Source organism: Narcine bancroftii, chromosome 5, assembly GCF_036971445.1.
Source record: "Narcine bancroftii isolate sNarBan1 chromosome 5, sNarBan1.hap1, whole genome shotgun sequence".
Lineage (NCBI taxonomy): Eukaryota > Metazoa > Chordata > Chondrichthyes > Torpediniformes > Narcinidae > Narcine > Narcine bancroftii.
In genome coordinates, this window is record NC_091473.1 from 48,863,283 (window position 1) to 48,887,948 (window position 24,666).

Consider the following 24,666-nt stretch of genomic DNA (forward strand, 5'->3'; position numbering starts at 1 on the left):
CAAACCAGAGGACATGGGTTAAGAGTGAAAAGAGAAAAGTGTAGGAGAACATGAGGGGAAACTTTTTTCCACACAGAGTGGTGGGGTGTGGAATGAGTTTCCAGCTGAAGTAATGAATGCAGGCTCAATTTTAACATTTAAGAAGAATTTGGACAGGTACATGGACGGGAGAGGTATGGAGGGCTATGGACTGGGTGCCAGTCAATAGGACTAGGTGAAAAAATGGTTCGGCACAGACTAGAAAGGCCAAAGAGGCCCATTTCTATGCTGTAATGTTCTATGGTTCTACTGACGTTTATCCCTGAGCCCTTCTTCCCAACACCTATCAGGCTCTTGAACCTCTCCTTCTTACTCTAATTATAAATTACTCCAACAGTGCAAAAGGACTGTGTGCATTATTGCAAAGTCACCATTTTTCACCTGGATTACTGTGAATATTTATCATTTGTTGAGTCTTTATTGTCTTTTTTAAGTTTGTCATTTTTTAAAAAATGCACCAGAGACAGGAGGAAAGCCTGCTCGTTTCCCTTTCAGTTTGGGTGGTGTGGCCTCATGGACTGGAAGGGCTTGTTACCGTGCTGCACCATTAAATTTAAAATGTAATTTACATTCCAACAAAGGGGTTTCGATTGATCTGGAACATCATCTCCCTCCTTCTCTTTCTCCACATGCTGCCTGGCTGCTTGAGTGTTATCACCATTTTCGGTTTTTATTACATGGATTTACCTTGACAAGGTTGGGGTCCTCAACATCACCTTCTTCTGGCTGTCCATTCATGGGGCGAGGCAAGAGTTGAATTCGGCATCCCCATCCCACTCATCGCCTCACCCCCAAGGCATCGAACCCAGGGGATTACATGGTGAACCCAGTCACAACACCAAGCTTGTTGCGCGAAGGAATGAGAAAGAGAAGCCCTCAGTTCAGGTCACAATTGGAGACTACGTGTGATAAATATGCACAGATAATACTGGGGCGCACAACATAAAGTAGAGGGAGGAGCCATCACAGAACAATAATCTTATTAAGTGGGGTCAAAAGGATGTCGATGTACAAGAACAAAGCTACTATTCATTTGCCATTGGAATTCCATGATTAGATTACTTGATTCTGCTGACAACCATCTTATATCACTTACAATATTCACAGGCTGGTTAATTTTTAATAAACAACACTAAGGCAGCCCTGCAATCAACAATACACACCCCCATCCAAAGTGCAGGATGCAGGGATACAAGGTATAGCAGGGATGAACTTGTCAATTTTATCAACTTCACTGCCAGTGCTCCCACCCTGCCCTCAGATTTACCTGTTCCATCGCCAGTACAACATCGGCTTCTCCAATTTCCGTTACCCTGCTCCCGCAGTCTCTCTTTCCCTCTCCCCATTTCTTTTCCTCTAGCTCTCCACCATCTTCCCTTCCTTCTCCTATCAAGGAACTATCCCTCTTGGCTCTCTAATCTCTCCCCTATCACTTCTCATCTTCTTTCTCTTCTACCCTCCCACATGTATCCACCTAATACTTCTTATCTGTTAACCTGTGCTCCTCCCCCCACCCCCTCGGGTGTCTGATTTTCAGCACTTCTAAAAAAAAGATCAGGCCCAAAACATTGGTTACCTTTTACGTCCTATTAATGCTACATCACCTGCTGAATTTCTCCAGGACTTGTGTATTCCACTAGATCCTGGCACCTGCAGATTTTTTTTTCAACTCTCTTCATCGACATCATAGTGGTGAGATCACTGACATGATTTCCCCCCGCCCCCCCCCCCCCACCCCAGACATCTTCGCCTCTCCACTCTGCAAGGAATCACTCCCTCCGCAACTCCCTCATACATTCATCACTTCCCTGGCACTTAGCCCTGTGACCACACCAAGTGCAACACCTATACCTACCCCCACCCCACATTCAAGACACCAAATAGTTCTTCCAAGTGAAGCCACATTTCACCTGTGAATCTGCAGGGGTCATTTACTGTATCTGGTATGGGTTCCTCTACATCAAGACGATCAGACACAGATTGAGGGAAATCGTTCTGTCAAGCATCTTTGCTCACTCCACATCAGCCAGGATTTCCCTGTGGCCAGACACTTCAATTCCACTTCCCATTCCCATGCAGACATCTCAGTTCGTGGCCCTATTATGCTGCCAAGTTATGCCCACATGCAAATTATAAGAACATCTTGTATTCCATCTTGACAGTCTTCAGTCACCAACAGACATCTCCAATTTCTAGTGTTTTCTCCCCTTTCTCCTCTGCTGCCCTCTGACCTCCCCATCATCCACACCCAGCTACCTGCCTCCTTCCCTTCTTTAATTCATCCTGTCCCCTCCTCTCAGGATGCATATTCCTTACCTCATCCCTGAGTCTCTTCCTCCTATCTCCTTACATTGCACCCCTTTCCTCCCCCCACCATCCTCACAAAGAGTCATCCATCACCAACCAGCTCTTGTTCCCACCACCCTTTTATTCCGGCTTCTGCTCACTTCCTTGCCATTCCTGATGAAGGATCATCAGCCCAAAATGTTGACCCATCCATTGCCTACCACTGATGCTGCCTCGCCCACTGAATTCCTCCAGCATCTTGCTTATTGTTCAACGTGAACTAAAAGTCCCATGCATGGCTCTGGCTCGACAGGGCTAGTTGATCTCTCTTCATAGGAACTGCACAGAGGAGCCTCAATAGGTTGAGTCCGGAGATGAGGGGGTAGTCAGTGATGAGGGATTGAGTCATCTGGGACTACTCACTGGAATACAGAAGAATGAGAGGGGATAGTATAGAAACAAATTTATGAAAGAGATAGACAAGATAGAGGCAGGAAAGTTGTTTCCACTGGGAGGTGAGACTAAAACTAGGGACAGAGCCTCAAGGATTGGGGAGTAGATTTAGGAGGGACAAGGAGGAACTGCTTCTCCGGGAGAGATGTGAACCTGTAGAATTCTCTGCCCAAGGAAGCAGACACATTTGGATAGATTTTTTTTGCATGGTAGGGGATTAAGGTAGGTTGCCAGACAAGAGTCCATGGCCAGATCAGCCATAGCCTCATTGAATGGCAGAGAAGGCTTGATGGGCCAGATGGCCAATTATATTTTTTTTAGTTTATAAATATATAAATTTAAACTTAGACATACAATGCAGTAACTCTTTCGGTCCACGAGCTCACGCTGCCCAATTACACCCAATTGACCTAAAACCACCCCTCCCCTCCTCCCCCACCCCCCCCCCCCCAAGCCAGTACAGTTTGAACAGTGAAAGGAAACCGGGGGATGCAGAGGAAGCCCACGCAGCCCAGGGATAAAGTACAAACTCCTTACAGACAGTGCAGGATTCAAATGCCAGTCCCGGTCACTGGCGCTGTAACAGCGTTGTGTGAACCGCTATGCCAACTGTGCTGCCCTCTAGTTCCTGGCCCTAACTCCATGACTTAGTCACTATGCACACATATCAATGTCCACACTACTATTAATCACCAGAGACTTGTGGAAGAATACAAACAAAAAAAAACAGGAAGAATCCAAACTTCAGCTGGTCGGTCGGTCACCCAAAGCTCACCGACAAGCAGACAGATTAGAACAAGATCTGTCAAGCTGGCAGGACACTGGAAAGGCCCAGGACAACTCCAAACGAGACCAGGAGCTGGGAATGAGCCAAGCATTTGTAGCGTTCACTGATTCCATTATACCCAGCCCTTGCCTCACTCTATAATCTCTTGGCAAGACTGCTAAATTCATGAGCCACCAATGGATCTGTTTACGTATCTGCCTGCAATGAACGGCCTCCTTAAGCTGCTCTTTTAGTACAAAATTATAGGTTCAGATCAGCCTGAAGGCACAGCAGGCACTTGACTGTATTTAGAGCCAGTTAATCCAATCACCAGGTTTTCCTTTACATGCCCCTATCTTCGAGCACTGTGTCCAATAGAGAAACCATCACTGGTAGAACTCATCTTTCTATTGCTCCTGTCAGATTATCACACAAAAGATTTTTTTATGGATAATTATTGTTGTGATGTAGAAGAGGCAACTCTTTCTGCTCCCACTAACATCTGTTGGCTTTTTTAAGAGTCTCCCCAATCACAAATACCACCTCCGAACACTTGGCACATCATTGAATCTAATCCCTCCAGCGTTGGCAGCCACGTCCCAGAGTTTCTGAACCACTGTCCACCTTATCCTCTATCATTTTCTTTCAAGCACTTTAGAAGCTACTTCACCCCCCCATCACCATAAATCATTGCATGGCACAGGAATTGGCTCTACCCAAAACCACAATAAACTGTCACATTCCCTTCTCCAAGCCCCACCCCACATCAAGAAGATTCACAAAGGTAAGATCACATCCCATGAAGGGCAGTTGATTTCCCACTGTTATCAGACTCTTGATTGAACCCAAAAAGAGTAAAATAATGCTGCCTTTGCTCCATACCAACTAAGCTCTCTTTGTAACTCTGCACTTCTGTACCGTGTCTTATTTGTACTATGCTTGACAACATTTTACAGAAGTACAATTGAGAAGGCCCTGTCTGGATGCATCATTGTGTGATTATGGAATCTGGAAAGCAACAGACCAGACAGAAGTCTATACAGAAGATCGTTAAAACAGCTGGGAGGATCACTGGGGTCTCCCATTCCTCTACTGATGACATTTACTGGGATCATTGTCTTAAAGGGGGTCAAGACATAAAAGAAGACCCTTTTCATCCAACGCACAGCATCTTTAACCCACTTCCTTCAAAAAGGGTAGAGGAGCATCAAAATCATGAATGTTAGTCTGGGGAATATCTTCCCCTACGCCGCCGCCGCCGCCCCCCCCCCCACTCCCCCGACCACAGAACCGACCAACTCCACTGTTCTTCTCAAACAGTGGCATCACTGAAGGAGTAGTTGCCAGCGATACAATCTACATCTTTTGAGAAACCCTTTTTCTGGTCACATCTCTCAGAGATACCACACAGAAACAGACCCTTCAGTTCATCAAGTCCATGCCATCATCCACTCATTTGTACTAATCCCACATCCATCCACAGGTTCTACAATTCGCATACAATCCAGGAACTATTTACAGCAGCCACCCAACCCACAAGTCTCCAGGACATGGGAGGACACCGGAGAACATGGAGAAACCCTATGCAGTCACAGGGAAAACATGCAAACTCCACATAGACAGCACCGATTGACAGAATCAAACTGGTTTCTGACATGAGGCAGCAGCTAAAATAGTTGCACCACTCTGGGGGACCTCCAACCTAATGTTCTCTCAACCTGTTATCTAGGAAGAACAAATCACCCTTCAATGGCAGAGTGAGTGCAGGATCATCCTCCTGAACCACTGCCAAGCCGATGGTGAAACCACTACAGTCGGTTGGAGAATCTCCATTCACTAAAAGGGCCACGTATTTTCAAGCACAGTAGTGAGATGGAGGGGCCATTAAGTAAATGAACTCAGCAGAGCTGACAAGTTTGACAATTAGCAAATTAAATATCGATCAGCAACAAAAAAACTCGACTGTGCAAATCGTCCCACCAACAGACATCAGCATCACACAAGAATGACAAAATAAAAAGTTGTTTGCAGCCACTTTTTGGGAGAAGTTACTATATTATCAAAAGGTTGTGTAAGACTACAACTTGATGAATGTCATCCAGAGGTGTAACCAAAACACACCCATCACCTTGCATCTTTTCTGAAGTCAGAACCTTCAAGAGACCAATGCCGCAGAATCTTCCTCATGTGATAAACATCTAGGTCAGGCAGCATCCAAAGAGAGAGGAAACAACTGTAGAAAAAAAACAGCTGGAGTTCTCCTCCATTCCTCTCATCGCTCTTGCGATCCTGCAGTGCTCGTGTTCACTGAAGTACGACGACCACTACACTTAACAGGTGATGTTTTGACCTGACATTATTTTGAGCATCTTTGGAAAACTTCTTGGATAAATACAAGCCCTTTCTATCTCAGTTACCTATTTAATACACAACACCCATGGTGCTCAAGGGTCAGAGGTCAAACACAGCTACCCAGCTGCTGCTCTGGAAGCTTTGTGAACCCATCATGGATTATAAATCCTCATTAACCTTAAAAGCATGTTATCAGGGATCTTCCCTTTGTACTATTCATCCCTTCCCCCATCCTCTGCAGAATCCTCTCCTTCCAAGCCCTAAAGTGCCTGCAACTTAAAACATTAACTGTTTTTCTCTCCACAGATTCAGCCTGACCTGTTGAGTATTTCCAGCATTTGCTGCTTTTAAATTTGGATTTTCATCTGTAGTTTTAAAAAAAAAATATATATATATATATACAGTACTTCACTATTATTAATACACTTGCCTAAACACAAATGTCTGCTACAGAGAGAAGAGAGGTGTTAAGAGTACTCTACATGGCAAAGGTTTGCCAGAATTATTGTAACAAGGAGTCTTCTTGGATTAATCTGACCTGCAACAGGCCACTTGTCAACCATTTTGGGAATGCAAGAATTTGAAAGTTTCACTACTGTTGCCAAGACAGTTGTGACAGGAATGCCCTTGGAAGGAGCAAACATGGTGCAGAAAAGAACAATTCCAGTTTGAAAGAGGACCACTGAGTGGGAGGGGATTTTGGAGATGAGAAAGAGAGGAGAGACACACAAAGGATAAATATTATGTGAAGTAAATGTTTCGATTATAATTTCATTGATGGCAAAATACTTTGGCAAGTCCAAAGGAGCAGTAAAAGATGCTATTGAAATGTATCAGTCTTTTATCTATAATCTTCCTTTGAAAGGATGGTGTTTAATCACTAGACACAAGGAGAAGTCAGACTACAAGAACATCACTGAATTGGTGAACCATTGACGATCTATAAGGTGGGAGGAACATGGGGGTGAGCAAAAAACTAAATTATCAGACCCTTCACATCTCCCAAACACACTAGGGAGAGCTGTACAAAGCTTGGCACTGAGTTAATACACAGTGCTGGGAAGAACATAGCAGTCAGACAGCATCCACAGAAGGCCCTGCATTTGCCATTTGGGGCAGAAAACCCTTCATCAAGAACATCAGACATACATCTGAGTGAGAAGGTAGGACAGTGGGGAGGGAACCACAGAGTGGCAAATGATAGCTGAATACAGGTGGGAGGGTAAGAAAAGGCCTGCAGTGATAAGGGGAAAAGGAAGAGGGCTGATTGGAGGAAAGGAAGAGAAGGGTGGGGAGGGCTAGAGAAAGAATAACAGGGAGCTTGGGAGGGGAAGAGAAACAATGAAGCTAGGGAGATGAGGGAAAATGGGTTGGGGTAGAAAGGAGGCTACTAGAAATTGAAGGTGCATATTGATGCCCTCAGGTTGAAGACTCCAGAGAAGGGGCTGAAGGCCACAAGCTAGCCATACTGAGGCCTTGGAGAGACATGTCAGTGTGGGAATGAGAGCTCCTGACTGGTGCTCAACAAAATGAAGGTGACACTGAACCTTCAACCATTGCCCCGAGCAGGTAGGCCTGTCTCCCAGATGACGCAGCTACATACACTGAGGATTTGGAGTTTCATTGCGAGAGCACAAAGACCATGAACAAACTGCTCAGCGTTACAGAATTAGAACAGTTGGTTCTGCTCTTGGGAGCCTCTGATGGCCATCTCACATTCTCTAGCTTTCCCATTCAAAAGGATCAGTCTGAGGTCTTGGTCAAGCAGCCAAGAGCTGGCCAACACACACCGAAAGAGCTCTATTCAGAGGCCACGAGGTTGATTGGCGCAGCACAAAAGTTACAAAGCTGTGGATTCACGTCTCTCACATGAGAAAAGGCTCTTCAACTCATCACATTTGAGCTGAACAGAATCCAAAAGTCTCTTCTGCCTGCACACAATCCATATTCCTCAACATCAACCATTCTCAAAAAATGCCATATAGACCCCGGAGGACCACAGCACATATAAGTGGGGGGTGGGGGCACAGACTGAAATCAAAATGTTTGTTTTTTTTATATATAGTCAGAAGTACAAAAAAAAACTAAATAAACGACTGCTCCACAGGGAGTAGAATTTTAAGTTGGCCATAGCCAATGGCTGAGAATGACTGCTCTACCTAACACTCCCCTTCAGTGGTTGAGCAGAATCTTTAAGTATTAAGTTTGAGATTAGTGACAAAGGGAATGACCCAGGGTAAAGGTTCCATTATTGTCACGCATGTAATACACATGAAATTCTTTAACTTTGTCTACAGAGTTGCCACGTTGTCACAGAAATGAGGCCCCAGAAAGAAGTGAACTCATGACCCCTGGTTTACAAGGCCAGTGCTCTAACCACTGAGCTATCAGAACCTAACCACTGAGCTATCAGAGCCTCCAGGTAGAGAATGTGGAATCAGATCAGTTTTGGTTTTATTAATTGAAGGAAACAAAAGGCCTCCACCTAATTCGTATGTTCTTAAATTTTAATTTAGATACAGCACAGTAACAGGCCCTTGTGGCCCATGAGCCCACCCTGCCCAGATATACCCACGTGACCAATTAACCAACTGAACCCACAAGTCTTTGGAATGTGGGAGGAAACCGGGTCACCCAGATGAAACCTATGCAGACACAGAGAGAAATTACAAACTCCTTACAGATAATGGCAGATTCAAACCTGGGTCACTGGTGCTGTATGAGCATTGAGCTAACTGCTACACCAACCATGTCCTCCCTTAGTCCTTAAATGAGTCAGAGATTGAACATGACTCTGCACATTAACAGTGTCGGGGATGGAAGATGCAGAGGACAATCCCACATGTGCCCCTTCCTTCACAGGGCACCCAATAGACAATGAATACTGTGTGGTCCCTATATTAATAGGGAAGCAGCAGCCCATCCCAATGAAATCTGGTTTCAGTGAGAGAGAAATATTGGCTCCAGAAGGCCCCGGCCTTTTCCAAAACTCCCTGAAGTGGCATAGTTGAAACAGTGTGCTTCTATCTCTGGAGTTGGGGTCGAACCCATGGCCTTCCAACTGAGAGGTGAGAATGCTCTCGACTGTCGAGATTAATAGCAGGGAGATAAATGGCCAGTTAACCCGTGTCTGCTGCTGGTGTCAGCTGTCAGAGGGACGTTGCCATGGGCACTGAGAGAAAATCGCACCTCTTCCAATGGTCTCACAGAATTTTAAACAACTCAAAACAGCCACGCTGTATCTCAGCTGAATATCTGAAAGGCCACACACATACTGTGCAATCGAGGCACATATTTCAGTAACTTCCATCAACACCATCAGCAGAATTCAATAAAATTATCCCATTTCATTCAGAAGGAAAATATCTCTGGTTCAACAACCGAGGACAACTTAGTCTGCTTCGTTGTTTTAGGGGAGCAACTCGACAGTGAGTGCATAGGGACTTCCAGAAGCAGGCAGTACTGATGCAAATTCTGGGACAGCGCAGGAGAGAGCGAGCGAGGAGCTGCCAGAACACGTCCAGGCAAATCCCCAAGCGGCAAGGATGCAGCAGACATCGAGAATAGGTTAAAGGGAGCGTGGGAGGAAAGGAAGCAATGGATTGGGGGGGGGGGGGGTTGCAGAGGGAAACTAGGAGTGAAGTTAATGCATCTTTAAAATCTCACCGTCATCACTCTCTGATCTGGTTGCTCAGGATTGTCGACCAGTTAGACAGAAGGAGGCTGTGCGGCTCCAGAGGCCCCTCTCTTACTGTTGGGGACACCAAGCTACACCATTGATGCCTTTTTGTGCGTCTTTACAGCAGGAAAGGCTGACAGATTTTGTGCTATTACATTTTGCGGACTAGTACGGGAAATAAAGGAATCTTAAACCTCCACTCCTTCCCCCACCCCAAAATCCAGTCTCTTTAACATCCCAAGGATTTTTCCAACTGTTCTCCCAATTATTTTTAAAATTGAAACAAAGAGCGAAGAAAGCGAAAAGGCAAAATGCCTGACATACTCAGCAAATCCGGCAGTACATGCACCAAAAGGGAAGCCTACGTTTGTTGGAAATGTTTATGGTCTTTCAATCCATATAAACCTCTTCCCCATCTGTTGTGTCCACCCAACCCATTCCATTTCAGGGGGAGCATCCTCGGTGGAACCCAGATTTTTCACGTTGAGCGGAGACCTGATGTAAGAGTAATCGGAGGGGTTGATAGGATGGACAATATTCTCTCTCTGAAAATAAAAAGTCAAGTATTCAGGACATTTTAAGGCGAGGAGACAAGTTTTATTAAAGGAGATGTGGAAGGCAAGTTTCTTTTTACTAAACACTTTTACAGAGAATTGATAGGTGCCTTGAATGGGCTGCAAGGGTTAGTCGTGGATTCTGATGCAATAGCAACATTTAATAGGCTCCAAGACACAGAACATGCAGGGAATAGGCACTGGCGAGACTTCACAAGAATAATTCCTGGAATGAAGGGATTAACATACCAGGAACTTTTGACGGCTCTTGGACTGTACTCTTTGGAGTACATAGGAATGGGGGGGGAGAGGACCTCAGAAGCATTTCGAATGTTGAAAGGCCTTATCAGAATAGATGTGGCAAAGTTGTTTCCCATAGCAGGGGAGTCTATGACAAAAGGGCACAACTTCAGGATTGAAGGGTGCCCATTTAAAACAGATGCAGCGTGGTTAACCTCTGGAATTTGCTAACACGGCCAGCTGTGGAGGTCAAGTAGTTGGGCATATTTGAGGCAGAGAGTGATTAGCGGGGCTAAACGCCCAGTTTTAGGCCAGAGAGTCCAGCTTTTGAGGACTGTGTCCTCCATCCGGTGCCACTTCAAGCTAATTTGTCCTCCACTTGGGGGTGTAAGCTATGTACCCGCAATGGAGGACAAATTAAGCAGCAGAATCAGCAGAAAGGGAAAGGGAGTGGGTAGAGGCACACTTATCTGTCAATTTGCGGCATCCCGGGGTCTATAGGCCGTGCGTGGCCATGTTTCTTCTTTCGCGCATGAGCCAGCTGGCACTCACAGATGCACGATGGATTGGAGCACCACGGCTGGTGCATGCACAGTGGGCCTGCACGCAGATGAAGGGGGGGATTCAGGACAGGAATGTTTAGCACAGGGCGCAGTCATGTACTTCTGGCGTGACTGGGCTTTGGCTGCGCACTGCTTCAGTCGATGACAATGTCGAGTAGACTTTGGAGTAGAGGCGGGCTTTGATCTTTGAAGGAGGTTGAGTAACTCAGTTTTGAAATGCTTAAAGAGAAATAATTACTAGAAAAACAAGACTTTTGCCGGTATTTACAGATGCAACATTATGTTAATAGGAGAGTTAAAAATGTAACCAAGGCAAGTACATGGTTGATAGAACTGTTTAGAAGCATATAATTCAGATAATGATTGTAAAATCATTTCAAGTGTTTATAGAGGTCTGTAAAATCTTAAAACATACTCTGCTTCATACATTGAAACAATGGGAAAAGGAAGGAGGGATAACTATATCTGAGGAAGAATGGGCAATAATATGGAGGTATCAATGGAAGTGACCAGTTCACAGAAATAGAGGGAGTTTGGGTGGAAAACCTGATACTTTATTACACCCTCCCAGAAATCCCATTATGATAGTAACCTCCTTGTTTGTTGGAGAAATTGTGGAAATCAAAATCCAAACCATTACCATATTTTTTGCGACTGCCCTGTTATCCAAAATTATTGGCGTGAGAATCACAATGCCCTTCAAGACATATTTAAATGTGAAATACCCTTAGAAAGTACTAAGTCCATATATTTTGGGTAGATACCTCAAGAATGGTTCAAAAGAGATAAATAGTGAATGAATATTCAAGACTCTTACCAGGAAATGGTTATCACAGGAGAGTCCAACTTTAACACATGGAAGGAAATTATAATGGACATTTATAAAATGGAGAAGATAACAGCATCTGTTTATCATAAGTTGGAACAATTTGATTCATAACAGGGGAAAAATTATTTCACTACATAATACCTCATAGACCTGACCTTATTCTTACAAATCAATGATTATGTTGTTTTAAAAAAGATCACTCCCTACTTATTTATAGTTTTCTCCTTTTTCTTGTTTTTGTCTTTCCTCTTCTCTCTATAAGTGTACAACTCAGATAAATATGTGGAAAATCATGGCAAATATGATGTATATAAATATATAGTATCTGATACATATTTGTTTAAACTTCAATAAAAATACATTTCTAAAAACTTACATTACGTTAATGCAGTGGACAGTGGAGAGTCGGAAACAGAGTGGTTGACTTCCTTGTTCTTCTGAGTTTTCTGACATTGTGTTCCCTCTAAGCTGTGACTGCTTTGTGTGCACACACCCGTGCACAAAGTGTGCACCAGCACTTCCATTTGTGCACACGTGCACCAGCTTCATGGGATGTCCTCCATTTTGGACATTTGGAAATGGCCATCCTAAGGGTGATGGGGAGAAGGACAGGGAGTGGAGCTAAATGAGAGAATGGATCAACACATAATGGAATGTCAGAGCAGATTCAATGGGCCAAGAGGCCTACTTCTACTCCTATATCAGGGTCTTATGGAATGGGGGGGGGGGTGCAGAATATGGGATCATATGTCAGCAGGAGTTTTCTTTTAATTTGGCCCCATGATCAGTATGGACAACATGAGGTGAAGATCCTGTCCCTCTGCTGTTTTCAGCACATGAAGTGATAGCAAGGAGCCAGGACCCCTCTGCCCTATAGAATATCAGCTGTGCATGACCCCTACTCCAAGGGGCTCGACTGAAAGAAGCCTCATCGCTTTCCAATCAGGGCAGATGATGACTTTGAGCCTGCGTTCCCTGCAGTGCCTCCGGAAAAGACAACTTCCTTTTACCATTCCTTTACTTTCCCCAAATCCCTCTACATTTTCCAATTCCCCCCCCCGCCCCACCCCCCAAGACTATCTAAGTACACACAACAAATAAACAATTCAGCATTAATCAAGGGAGCAGAGAGCGAGAGAAAAAAATGGGAGAGTTCCTGATCAAGATCATTCCACACAAAAGCTTTCTTCCCCGATTGGTAAACTTGGCAGTCTCCCAACAAAGCCCCTCTCTCCAGAAATCAATCATGTTCCATTCCTCCTTGCCAATGGAACTTGAGGAAACGCAAGATGACCGAGTGCCAATAGGATGTGCTGCACTGTTGGAAGATAACGGAGGCTTGCATGGCTCAACGCACTGCAGGGACTAGCCTCGCATCGCTCGATGTAATCTCACTCAGCAATAAAAGATAAATCAGAATAATTGCAGAGGACAACAGAGGAAAGGGTGGAGGGAGCTAAAACTACAAGAGAATTTGTAACTTGTTTATTGATTCAGGCCACAGAACAAGATCAGATAGAACAGTGTACCACAGGGATAGGCCATTCTGCAAACAGGATGACAAAATTACAGTAAAGCTCTGCTGCTGCCATTCAATAAAGTTTATTTTCATATACACACAAGAACAATGCGCACATTCACCAAAATTCTTACTTGTTTCAGCCAAACAACTACTTTTGTAAAGAAAATACGATAGCATACATTAATTATCTGTTTTGAAAGAGATAATAAATGGAAAAGGAAGATAGATATCAAATATTCACAGCTGGAGCAAGAAAGAAAGTTCAGTATATGAAAGTGCAGACTGGTCTTTGTGGTCCCAGGGTAGATTATGGTTGGGGTAACAAGGGGAGGTTCAAAACCCTGATAAGGGAGAAAAAAAAGTTATTGAACCTAGAGATGAGGGATTTCTCTATTCCCTATATATTCATGCATCTATCTAGGGCCTCTTAAACATGACTATTGTGTCTGCTACTGTCATCACTACTCCTGAGCCATTTCCTCCCACTGTAAAATATCTTGCTTGGTACCTCTCCCCCTCACCTTAAACACACAGGAGAAAGATTCCGGCTGACTACACTATCAATGCCTCTCATTATTTTGATGTTAGACAAGGCCTTGTCTGACCTTGGAGGTGGTTGTCAAAGATCCCAGCACAGGTTTTCCAAAGCCCTCATATCCCAGCCAACATTTCTCTTGGCCAACTTCACAGAAGGACTTCTGGTTACTGTTGCATGAGTGGAAGCATGTAGGGAATACCTCTGTGGCAATGTGGGTTAAGTTATTGGACCTGCAACCTGACCAAGAGGCACCAGTTCAAATCCCACCAGGGCCACAAAATGTTTAAATCAATCAGGAATTACAAACAAAAGATTATCCATCACCATGAAACTGCCAACTCAGCTCAAAATCCCATCTGGGTTCACTCCTTCAAGCTCAAAGGGCTGAAATATTTTAACCAAAAACAGACTTTATTCACAATAAATTTACAGAAAGAGACACTTCCCATCTTTAGTGTCGTACCCATGCATTTCCATCATTGTTGATTGTTATATTTATTTTCTATTTAGTAGCATTGCCACCACTGTAATGCCTTGTCGTTATTCCCCTTTCTGCTTGCTGTTTGAGGGACTTACCCCTAGTCTCAGCCTCTCAAAGCCCAGAAATGGAAGGATTCCAGACTGGCCTTTCTCTAAAGTGCCCTCATGTTAGTTGTGCCAGGCCTCAGTGAATCCCTCAGCACATATTCTTGCGCCTGAAATGTGTCAGTCAGCAGCATCTCCTCGCCAACATCAGTTTGCTGAAAGGCCAACATGTTCCGGGCAGACCAAAGGGCATCTTTCAAGGTGCTGATGGTCTTCCAGGAATTCTGGATATCCGCCTCTACGTACATCCCCAGGAACAGCCCGTAAATCAGCCCAGAAGCAGTGTGACAGAAGCTCAAAAGGCTGAACAGCGTAATCCTCATTTCTATGCTTAGAGTTTTATGCAGAAGCCAGCACTGACAACACAAATGCCTGTGCCCCAAGTAACATAGGGAAAGACCACATGCATCAACATACAGGCAAGAGATGCCAGGTCACACACATACATTGTTGACAGATTAAAACAACTTACAATGGCTCTCTGCAAGACTGTTGCTGAAGGAGATAGTTTGCATGTTATTATAATAAAATGCTCTTCCCAATTAGGACTGAAAGGATAATGATGGATTTTAAACTATGATATATTGCAAGTTGAATATTCTGTTCACTCATTGCTTACTCAACACGATGGACCATCATACTTCAGCCAAGAAATCTTCCTCCTGGGTCTTTTTAAACCTGGCAACAGCTCGCAGTTTACAACAGACAGTGGCTGCTTGCTGGTGATTAAAAATGCTTTGTGCATGGAACCTAGAATTTAAAACTTGTGCTGCAGTCACCTTTTCTCAACAGGCCACAGAGCAGACAGGCCATCCCCCAAAACTTTCCCTTACTGACGTGTCACTGTAATCAAAGAATAGAATATAATCGGACAGAGGGCAGACTATTAATCCTCACACAGGAAGTTAGGAAGGTGTACACAATACGTCTTTGGAGTTCACTACTCCTCCAGACAATTTGCTAGCATCCATCATCGGTTAGTGTAGCAGTTAGCACAATGCTATTACGGCGCCAGAAACCAGTATTCGAATAAGGCGAATTTGTATGTTCGCCCCTTATCTACGGGAGTTTCCTCTGGGTGTTCCTGTCTCCTCCCAAGTGTACAGGGTCAGCTGGTTAATCATTACATAGGTGTATCTGGGTGACGCAGGCTCATGAGTCAGAAGGGCCTGTTACTATGTTGCATCTCCAAATTAAGGACAAAAATTTAATCCACAAATTCTTTGAAGGCACTACCTAAATTTCCCTACACTGGGTGATCTTGAGTCACTGCCACCCCATCCTCCTCCTGAAATGCTTGTATTTGTTGCATGATTGCACAGACACAGGGCAATTCTGCTTAGCTGCAAAGCTCTCTCTGCTTGAGGAGCCTTCCACACAAATGCCAAGCACCCTGACCAGGGGTGGAGATTGAGCAGAACCTTGTGGCCAGGTTCAACAGATGCTGGAATCTGCAGCAAAAAAAAAACAAGTTGCTGGTGGAACTCAGTGGGTCAAGCAACATTTCACTTCTGACCATCCATGTGTCCCAATCTTTCTCCAATGCCAATGCAATCCTCTCCTCCTTCAATTCTCAAAATATTATCCAAACCTTTACAGTTTATTTGACTCCTGTGAAGGGCCTTGGGATGTAGGATAGCAAAGGCATTATACAAATGCAAATTATTTGCAATCAATAGGAAAATTAGGCAGAAAACAACTCGACAGGATTCTATCATTAAATCTTTCCTGTGCACTATCCCTATTCTCCCCAACGCTGAAATACATCAACTTTACCCAGTTATAACAAAGTGCCATTGAAAAATAATGTTTGCTTTGCTCCCTGCCCATGCAGTGTGACTGTTGAGTGCTCCCAATTCGTGGGTGTTGGTATACAAGACTGCCCCAGTTGAAAATATGCTTCTTTATCATTGAAGAAAGCACAAAGTCAACATAGATGCACTCCAGTCCTCAGCTGCCACAAAGCTTTTTGTATTTAAATGAACATTACATGACCAGTCAATAATTTACTGGTGGTGGGCAGACAGGCAATGGGTCTGAATCCAGCTGAGATGCCAGGGTAAAATAAAGTCCGTTGCATTTTCCAGGAAATGGAAGGCATTTCAGGAAACTTGGAAGCTATGTCTCATTGGACACAAATCCAAGTCTTGAAGCATCTTAGATCAGAATTACAAAGGGGATAGGTAGTAAAAATAATTTCCTTGTGATGGGGGTCTCTGACAGGAGAGGGCATTTGGTTTAAGGGGAGAGGTAGGTTTAGAGGCGATCGAGGGGGAATTCTTCCCCACCCCAACTCCTCAGATTGGTTGGTCTGGTATGCATTGCCTCCATCTGGAAGCACTTGAACCTCCAACACAGATGTCTGGGGACCTAATGCAGGTAAATGGTTCTAATATAGCAAGTAGAAGAGACAGGAGAGGGATGGTGTGCTGAAGGGTCTGCTTTCTGCTATACTACTCCAAAACTATGCTAAAATTGTATCTCACTGTTGGGCCATAGCTAGAGTACCAATAAGGTACTGTTCTGGTCACATTACAGTGAGAGCAATGAAAAGGGTGAGAGGGGAATGATAGAGCTGGTGACAGAACCTAATAGCTTTCATTTGAGGCATCAGAATTATTTTCTTTGCTATAGAGGCTGAGGGAGAGTTCATTGGTGTATAGATCTTGAGAACAGGAAGGGAATGTTTCCCTTCACTGAACAGGGCATTAACAAAGGAATAGAGACAGGAGGTGGAAATAATGTGAGGGGACGTGTGCAATCAAAATCTGGCAGACTCTGGAAATCAAAAGTAAAATAGTAAATGCTGGGCAGATCTGGCAGAGTGAATGGAGAGAGAAGCAGGATTGCAGGCCCTACATTAAAACTTCTCTTTATTCCCAGATATAGCAGAAAGTCCTCAACTCGAAAGGTTAAGCCCATCTTGCTCCCCACAGATGCTGCTTGACCAGCTGAGAATTCCAGCATTTTCTAGATTTGTATTTTTTTTGAGGAAAACTTAATTCACCTAAAAAATAAATGAAGGGGTTGGAGTGTACAACCAGAAAAAGGGGTAAAGACAAAAAGTTGGCTCATGCTCATACATGGATGAGCATTGTACAGCTGTGACCTCCAGATCCATAGCTAAACATTGGGAAGACTGGTCTTTCCAAATGGAATTTGGTCATTATGAGAAAATTTGCAATGCTCAACAAAAAAAAAAGAGCAGGGGTAATGTGGCTGACTGAATCTTTTCTCAGAGCTAGTACAAGGCATTGGGCTGAATGGTACACTGGTTACACTCTACAGTTCCTTGTATAGACACAAAGGGCTTTCCGCCATTGGGAGGAGCAGCAGAGAAATGAGACAAGCAGATCTCAATCTGTCAGAGTGGGTGGACTCGTTGATCAGGAGTGCTTTAACAATAATGAGCCATTAGAGCTCGATGTAGCACAAAATCCAGTCTCCCCAGATTAAATACCAACTCTCAGGCTAGCCCAGAATGCCAACTTGGTTGGCATGGATAAGTTAGGCTGAAGGGCCTGATCTATGTGACAGTATATTTTAAAAAGGCATATCAATATATCATGATCTTGACTGCAATATTATATAAAAACAATTATAAATCAGGATAAATGATTCATATACAAAAGCAGAATTAAAATAGGAACATTAATTCAACTAGTCAAACCAGCAAGGACCAACAGGCAACATTCATCTCTCGTCTTCACATGAAACTCTGAAGGAGAGCCCTTGGACAAACTCTGTGTTTAGTAGAGGAAGGGTTAAATAATATGAACCAATCAGTAGTTCGTGGAAGGAGCAGCTCTAACCAAATTCACGCCGCACCTCCCGACCAATGAAATCACGCTGCAAAGTTGGAGCAGGAGTAACGAAGCCTCTCAGACAGGAATGTGACAGTGAGGTCATCCTTCTGCTTTCAAAGTTGAACAGAAAACAATATTCTTCCTTCTGCTGTTGACGCTCACTGTATTAAAGTGGTCTCCCCAGTGAAACGGGATCAGCTCGGTGCCTCGAGTCTATACAAGTCCCTTATAAAGAAATCTACTGTGCCCTCTCAGTAGCAAGCAGCTATCTCCCAGTTGTTCATCCAGTCCCCCACCAGGAACAATGCAACACCCAAAGGTACTGGAGAAACTCAACAGTCACGCAACATCTATAGGATGTACAACATTTCAGGCTTAGGCCCTTCGTCACGGTACAAGGGGGAAAACAAAACAAAGATGTCTGATTGAAAAGGTGTCGATGGAGGAGGAGATTTTCCTGGATTGGAGAACATGTCATACGAGGCAAGGTCAACAGGTTTTCTCTTTGGAGCGACGAAGGATGAGAGGTGATTTATAAAATATGCAAGGTTGCAAGGGGTCTAGGTGGGGTGGACAGCCAGCACCTTTTTCCTGGGGCAACAATAGTGAATGTTTGTTGGTCTGGATTCCTCCCCGTCATTTGAATTCTTTGAGATTTCCTGCTTCCGGCTCATTCTGCTTATTCTTTAAAGAAGAGCTCAGGCCCGAAATGTCGGCAATGTGTCTTTGTCTCCTATAGATGCTGGAAAGACCGGCTGAGTTCCGCCAGCATTTCAGTGTGGTTTTACTACAAACACAGCATCTGCAGACTTTTGCGCTTCACCCTCTGTTTAAGACTAGTGGAGGGAAGCTTAGGGGAGAAGTGGTGGGTACCTGGAATGCATTGGAGGGTGGTGATGGAGGCTGATACAATAGGGACATTCAAAAGACTCTGATATCAAATGGATGGAAGAAAAATAGAGGGTTATGGGTGTGAGGGAGAAAAGATTTGGATGGTTGTATGTCAGCACAATATCATGACAGAAGGATCTGTACTGTGCTGTAATATTCTATGCCCTTATGAGAGGAGGGAGGAAGAGGAGGGGCACAGGCTAACCATTAACAGATGGATACAGACGAGAGGCTAAAAGAGCAAAAAGGTGGGAAGTAACAAAGGCAGATTAGTTCTCTGATAGGAGAGGGAAGGGGTCGGGTGCCGGAGGAAAGGAGAGGGGGAAGGGGGAAGAGACCCAGGAGGAGTTTAACAGAAATTGGAGGTCAATATTGATGTCATCTGGTTAGAGGCAACCAAAATTTCAGGCCAGCCTTTCATCAGAAATAAGGAAAAACAAGTAAACTTACTCCTGACAAAGTGCCCAGGCCTAAAACGTTGGTACATTTTACTTCCTATGAGTGCTGTGTGACCTGCTGAGTTTCTTCAGCATGTTTGTGTGCTGCACTTGATCCCAGCATCCACAGATGTTCTTGTTTCCTTCCCTCCCTCCAGGAACATCCTGATTGGCTCAGCTTCCAGCTGTCATCATGGTTCGTAAGTTCCAGACCAACGACTCAGTAAAAACAGCATTTCGCCTCCCCTCAATCTTTCATTTATTAACTGGGCATTTGCATCTCCTCATCCTTGAGCCAGGTGCCAACAGGCACAGCCTCTCTCAATTAACCTTCCCTTGACCAGTCTGAATTTTGTCTGCCTCCTTTGCAACTGCAACGAAAACCAGGCCAGCTTCTCTTGTATACCCCAGAGCATAAAAAAACCCTCTTCCCTGCAATCATTCAAGGAAAATTCTCTTGCCCTCCAAAACAAGGACACACATACACTTCCTGGTGTGGCAACAAGAATGAGATACAACAATCTTCAAAGAGCCAACATTTCTCAAAGACACAACCTACACCCTCTATCAATGAGCGTCCTCTGTCAGAAACATGACAGAGAATAGAAGAGTCAGACAAAATGGAAGCAGGATCTTCGACCCACTGTGTGTGCCAACCTTTCCTAATACCATAATTACCAGAACACAACCACATAGTGCCATCCCCTACTTGGACGGTTCATTCCCGATTTCAATGGCACCCCACCCCAGGTGAAAGAATTATTTTTCTGATCCCTGCTTCTTCACTTTTAAGTCTGCATCCTCTGGCCTTAAACACCTCTGCCATGGGGAAAATGTCTTACCATCCACTCTATGCCTCAATCAGGTCCATCCATTTTACCCCCCAAAGGGGAGGAAACCCAGCTTCTCCAGTCATTCCTCATAACCAGTAAATAATTTCTGTAGCCTCTTCAGTGCAGTCACATTTCTGAAAGAGTGGTGACCAGAACCACATAATATTCTAACTGTTACCTTGCCCAGACTTTCTAAAACATACTCTACAAACCAAGTCCACCCCGCTCTTATACTTATTCCCAACGGATTATCTGAATTTGCTGTGCACAATTTCAGTTTCACTGCAATTACAACAACTGACTAGATTGGATAATTGGAGTGTATAAAAGCTAGGGTGGATCTTGGCAGTGCAATCGATGGGTCTTAGCAGTCCCTTTGTCCTACATGGATGGCTAGCCATGATTGAAAGGGTCCAAGGAATTCAAAACTGGCTCAGTCAGAGAGTGCAAAGGGAATAATGTGCAAGTTCTTGAGTGACCAGGATGTTGTGAGCAAAGTAGTACTGCATGCTCCCACCCACCCCACCAATGTAGATAAAAGACATTAATACACATATCAGGACTACTATTAAGCAGCTCCTCAACCTGGATGTGTGGTCAATTGCAGGAAAGTTCCTGAGAGCAGTTTTTCCAAAGAGGTGATGAGGTGGGCACACACACAATTCACAAAACAGAAGAACAAGTGTCGAGTAGGGTACAAAGGACGCGTGAATATAGTAAATGGTGAAATCCCGAGGAGTTGCTGAAACAGCAGTACTGCCACTGCGCGGGCATGCAGAAAGCAGGGTCAGCGCTCCCCCATGGGGTCTAACTGCCCTGCCTAACTTCCGCTGGCTCTGTACATGCCTTAAACTGCCTGTTAAAGGAGCCCACAATTATCTATTTTAAAACCATGCAACCATGGGGTCCGATCTAAGGTGGCCTGTGATCTGCTGCAGCCACAAGGAAGTTGCAGTCTCCAGGGAAGTAGGACACCAGAAAACCACCAACCCATTTGAGAAGGAGAAGCAGGGATGACCTTGGCGGTGGACCAGTGAGGGGCTCAGAGGCTGAAGAACACAGAAGTCTGTCTGTTGGTGACTCCATGCAAGATACCCACTTAAGATCTGGACTGCTGACAACTGCAATAAAATGACTCACACCAGGCTATGGATTGTTGAAGACTGGCTGAAGGGATACATGAACTGGGATGGGATGCAAGAAGGTGCTGGAAGTTTCCTAATCGTGTCAAAGGTGTGGATCTGGAGCTCATGATGCTGATGGTTTATACAGAAGGCTGTATGGTTGCAGAGACTGGGGGAGTGCTGAAGGCAAATCCACGGATATTCAGTGACCCTGGGGTGGGGAACACTCTTTTGCTTCTTTTTCTCTGACTGTAAAAGTTGCAGGGCAATTTTTGCTGATAGCGAATTTTTGCTTGCCTAACAGCAGACAAAGGAAATTTTGTATAATATCACTTATTGCATGACAATAAAATAATCTTGAATTTTGAAACATAAATTCATTTTGGAACTGGCGTACATGATTGGAAGGATCAGAGGCTGAGAGAGGGTGCAGACAAGATTCATGAGTCAGACCTGCATTGTTATGAGGGGAGAATTTCTTATTTGGGGTAGTTTGACTTGGAATCAAGGAGATCTAATTTTGTGTGAAGTGCAACTTCAGAAGTAACAAAAGTTAAATTAATGAGGAGTGATCCTAGGCTGGACTCCAAGGTAATCAGAAGCTAAATCTCAACTGGAAACACCAAAGGGAAATTGATCAGGTAGAGAGAATGCCTTTCAACAACATGGGGAGTCTGGGGCCATTAGAAAACCAGTGGCATTCCACATGCAGGGACTACAATGGATGCCAAGTGAGTTGAAAATGGAAGACAGGTGCAGTTTTGTTTAACACAAGACCCTTTCACGCTTGCATCCCACTAAATCAGCCATTCAGTCCCAGGATAGGAATGCAGGGCATTTGGCTTTTCAACTTGACCACTCCTAACTGAACGCTTTCACACTTGCAAGGAGCCATCCTCAAGGTTAGGACTGTTCTACCTTCTACCGGTGATGTCATGGCGCATCGAGTGATAGTGAACCTACCCTAAATCCATATCAATATATTATGATCTTATATTTGAACAAAATTAATCATGCCTAATTATTACATAATTAAGCTTTATGTACACCACAGTAAGAGCCTTTCAGCCCGTGTTGTTGTGCCGGCCTAAATAAACCTTTAGAAGGGACCATGGGAAAGTGCTAGCAATAAATAGCAATAGCGGACAATTTTTAAACAGTGGGAGAAAGTTGGTGGCACTATTGAATACAATTTATACAGCATGGTAAAATTGGTAGCGCTATATATAAATACCGTGGGAAAATGTGATGGCGGACCTGCCCTCCCAGAATTCCGTGCAGCAGAGAAAGAGTTGTGAACAGCTGCATGCATGGAGCACTCATGGAGGGGTCTCTTTGCTGCAGGCATTTTGGGAAATCAGGTCCGCCATCGCTTTTTTCCACGGTCTTTATAAATTGTGCACTATAGCGCTACTAATTTTCCCTCGCTGTTTAATAATTGTCCACTATTACACACAAAAATTTGGGTCATTTCAATCCCACATTTGCCTGATTTCAACACCGCTGTCTGCAGACACCAGGGATTGTACTAGGAGTCAAGGACGTCAATCCCCGGTGTGAGATGACGCCATCTCAGGCAGGCGTTGAGACAATTTTCCTTTCACACTAGACACTTTAAAGTCTGATTGGCTGGTAATTCCTGTGATATTTTGCAAGTGTGAAAGGGGCTATAGAGAGGAGTGGGAAATCAGGATCGTGGAGCTGAGTCACACATCACCCATGATGCATCCAAATTATAACAGGCTATGTGGAGGATAGGGGGGCAGTAACACAGATTCTCTTGTTTCAATATTAACATACATTCATGCCAGCTGAGTAAACAATAGCAGTTCTGGAGATTCTGCCGGGAGTTGCACTGACACAACATGGTACTCTTCAGCAGGACTGCTGACCCCACCAAAGTTTACTGCACATCCCCAAGTGCCCTGGGGTGAGGGGAGGTGAGGTGGGGGGTGGGTACAGCTTCTGTCTTGAACCACTGCAATCACCTGGTGAATGTGCAGCCATAGGGTTGTTGGGAAAGGAGCTGTAGGATTTAGACCCTGAAATGACAGGTACTGTATGCATGCACACAAGCTACACACATAGACCAATGCTCGTGTGGGATTGCAATACACAGGCACGCGAGTAGATGGGCACAAGCGAATACAAGCATGTTTACATGGCATCCCGTTCGCAGGCAGGTGCATGCTCTCGTACACATGCAAACCCACCCTGCAAAATGCACGTTAAATACAAGACATTCGCACACAGACCCCACCCTGCAATATGCAAGTGGACCCACCCCCCTCCACTAATGGAGGGGCACATGTACACTGCAAGACAGGTGATTTCACACCCCTACCAATTGCAGGGTATACGCCTGCGCAGATCCTCACCCCACACAGAGACAGGCGTGCCTGAATTCCCTCCCACTCCCCCCTCCCCCCCCCCCCCCCCCCACCCAACCCCACATGCACACCCTACTCATCCACACACACTTTGTTAATGAGGTGGTCTGCAGAACACTGGTTTGGAAAAGACAGAACAAATGGCTTGAAGAATACACAAACAACCAAGTCAGATATGAAAACAGGCTGAAAACGCAGAACAAGACCTGCCTATATCACGAGAAGGCATTCGCCCTCTTACCTCCCATTTTCCCCTCCAAACCAGATCAGGCTATTCTCCTGGGGAAAGAACCTGACCTGGAAGTCAGCAAACATGCAGCGGCAATAGAGAGGTGCAAGTCGAGAATGACAGTAGGACTGCACACAGACAGAAAACTCCTTATGGAACCTCCCTCCTTTGACCTGCAACATGATGGCTCAAGGGGAGTGTGTGTCTGGAACTGTTGGAGGGGAAGAGAATGGCCAGATTCCCACCAGTACCAGAACATTGTGCGCTCTTTTCCACCCCCTAACCCTACCCCCCACCACGAGATGTGTCTCTAACCCCTCCCAGACACTAACTTGGAAAATATCAACCCCCCATATCTTCCTCAAACTGCTCTGTTCATTACCATCTATCCATTTCCCAAATCTTAATCCCAGAATCTAACTGCAGGATTTAATTTCACAGAATTAGAAACAAGCCAAGAATACTGAAAAAACTTTACAGGACTTCCAGAGACAATTCTTTTGAGACTTCCCCAGCCAGTTCACCAGATACAAGAGTGCAACAGCTGATG

General features: G+C 44.6%; 1 protein-coding gene and 1 long non-coding RNA gene across 9 annotated transcripts in view; one reads left to right on the forward strand and one right to left on the reverse strand.

The window, feature by feature from the left end:
- The window catches only part of LOC138763359 (plexin-A1-like), a 339,669-nt gene that overhangs the window by 309,664 nt on the left and 5,339 nt on the right, over positions 1-24,666 (reverse strand). Inside the window, exon 1 of one of the 8 annotated variants that reach the window (XM_069937354.1) lies at positions 9,563-9,790. The exons of the other annotated variants lie outside the window; for them this stretch is intronic. The gene's annotated coding sequence lies outside the window, so the exon portion shown is untranslated. Of the gene's footprint in view, positions 1-9,562; positions 9,791-24,666 lie in introns of those variants that run through there. 8 annotated transcript variants of the gene reach the window in all.
- On the forward strand, positions 18,319-21,873 carry LOC138762672 (uncharacterized). The gene is made up of 2 exons (XR_011357040.1): positions 18,319-18,739; positions 19,699-21,873. It is a non-coding gene; the product is annotated as an uncharacterized lncRNA (long non-coding RNA).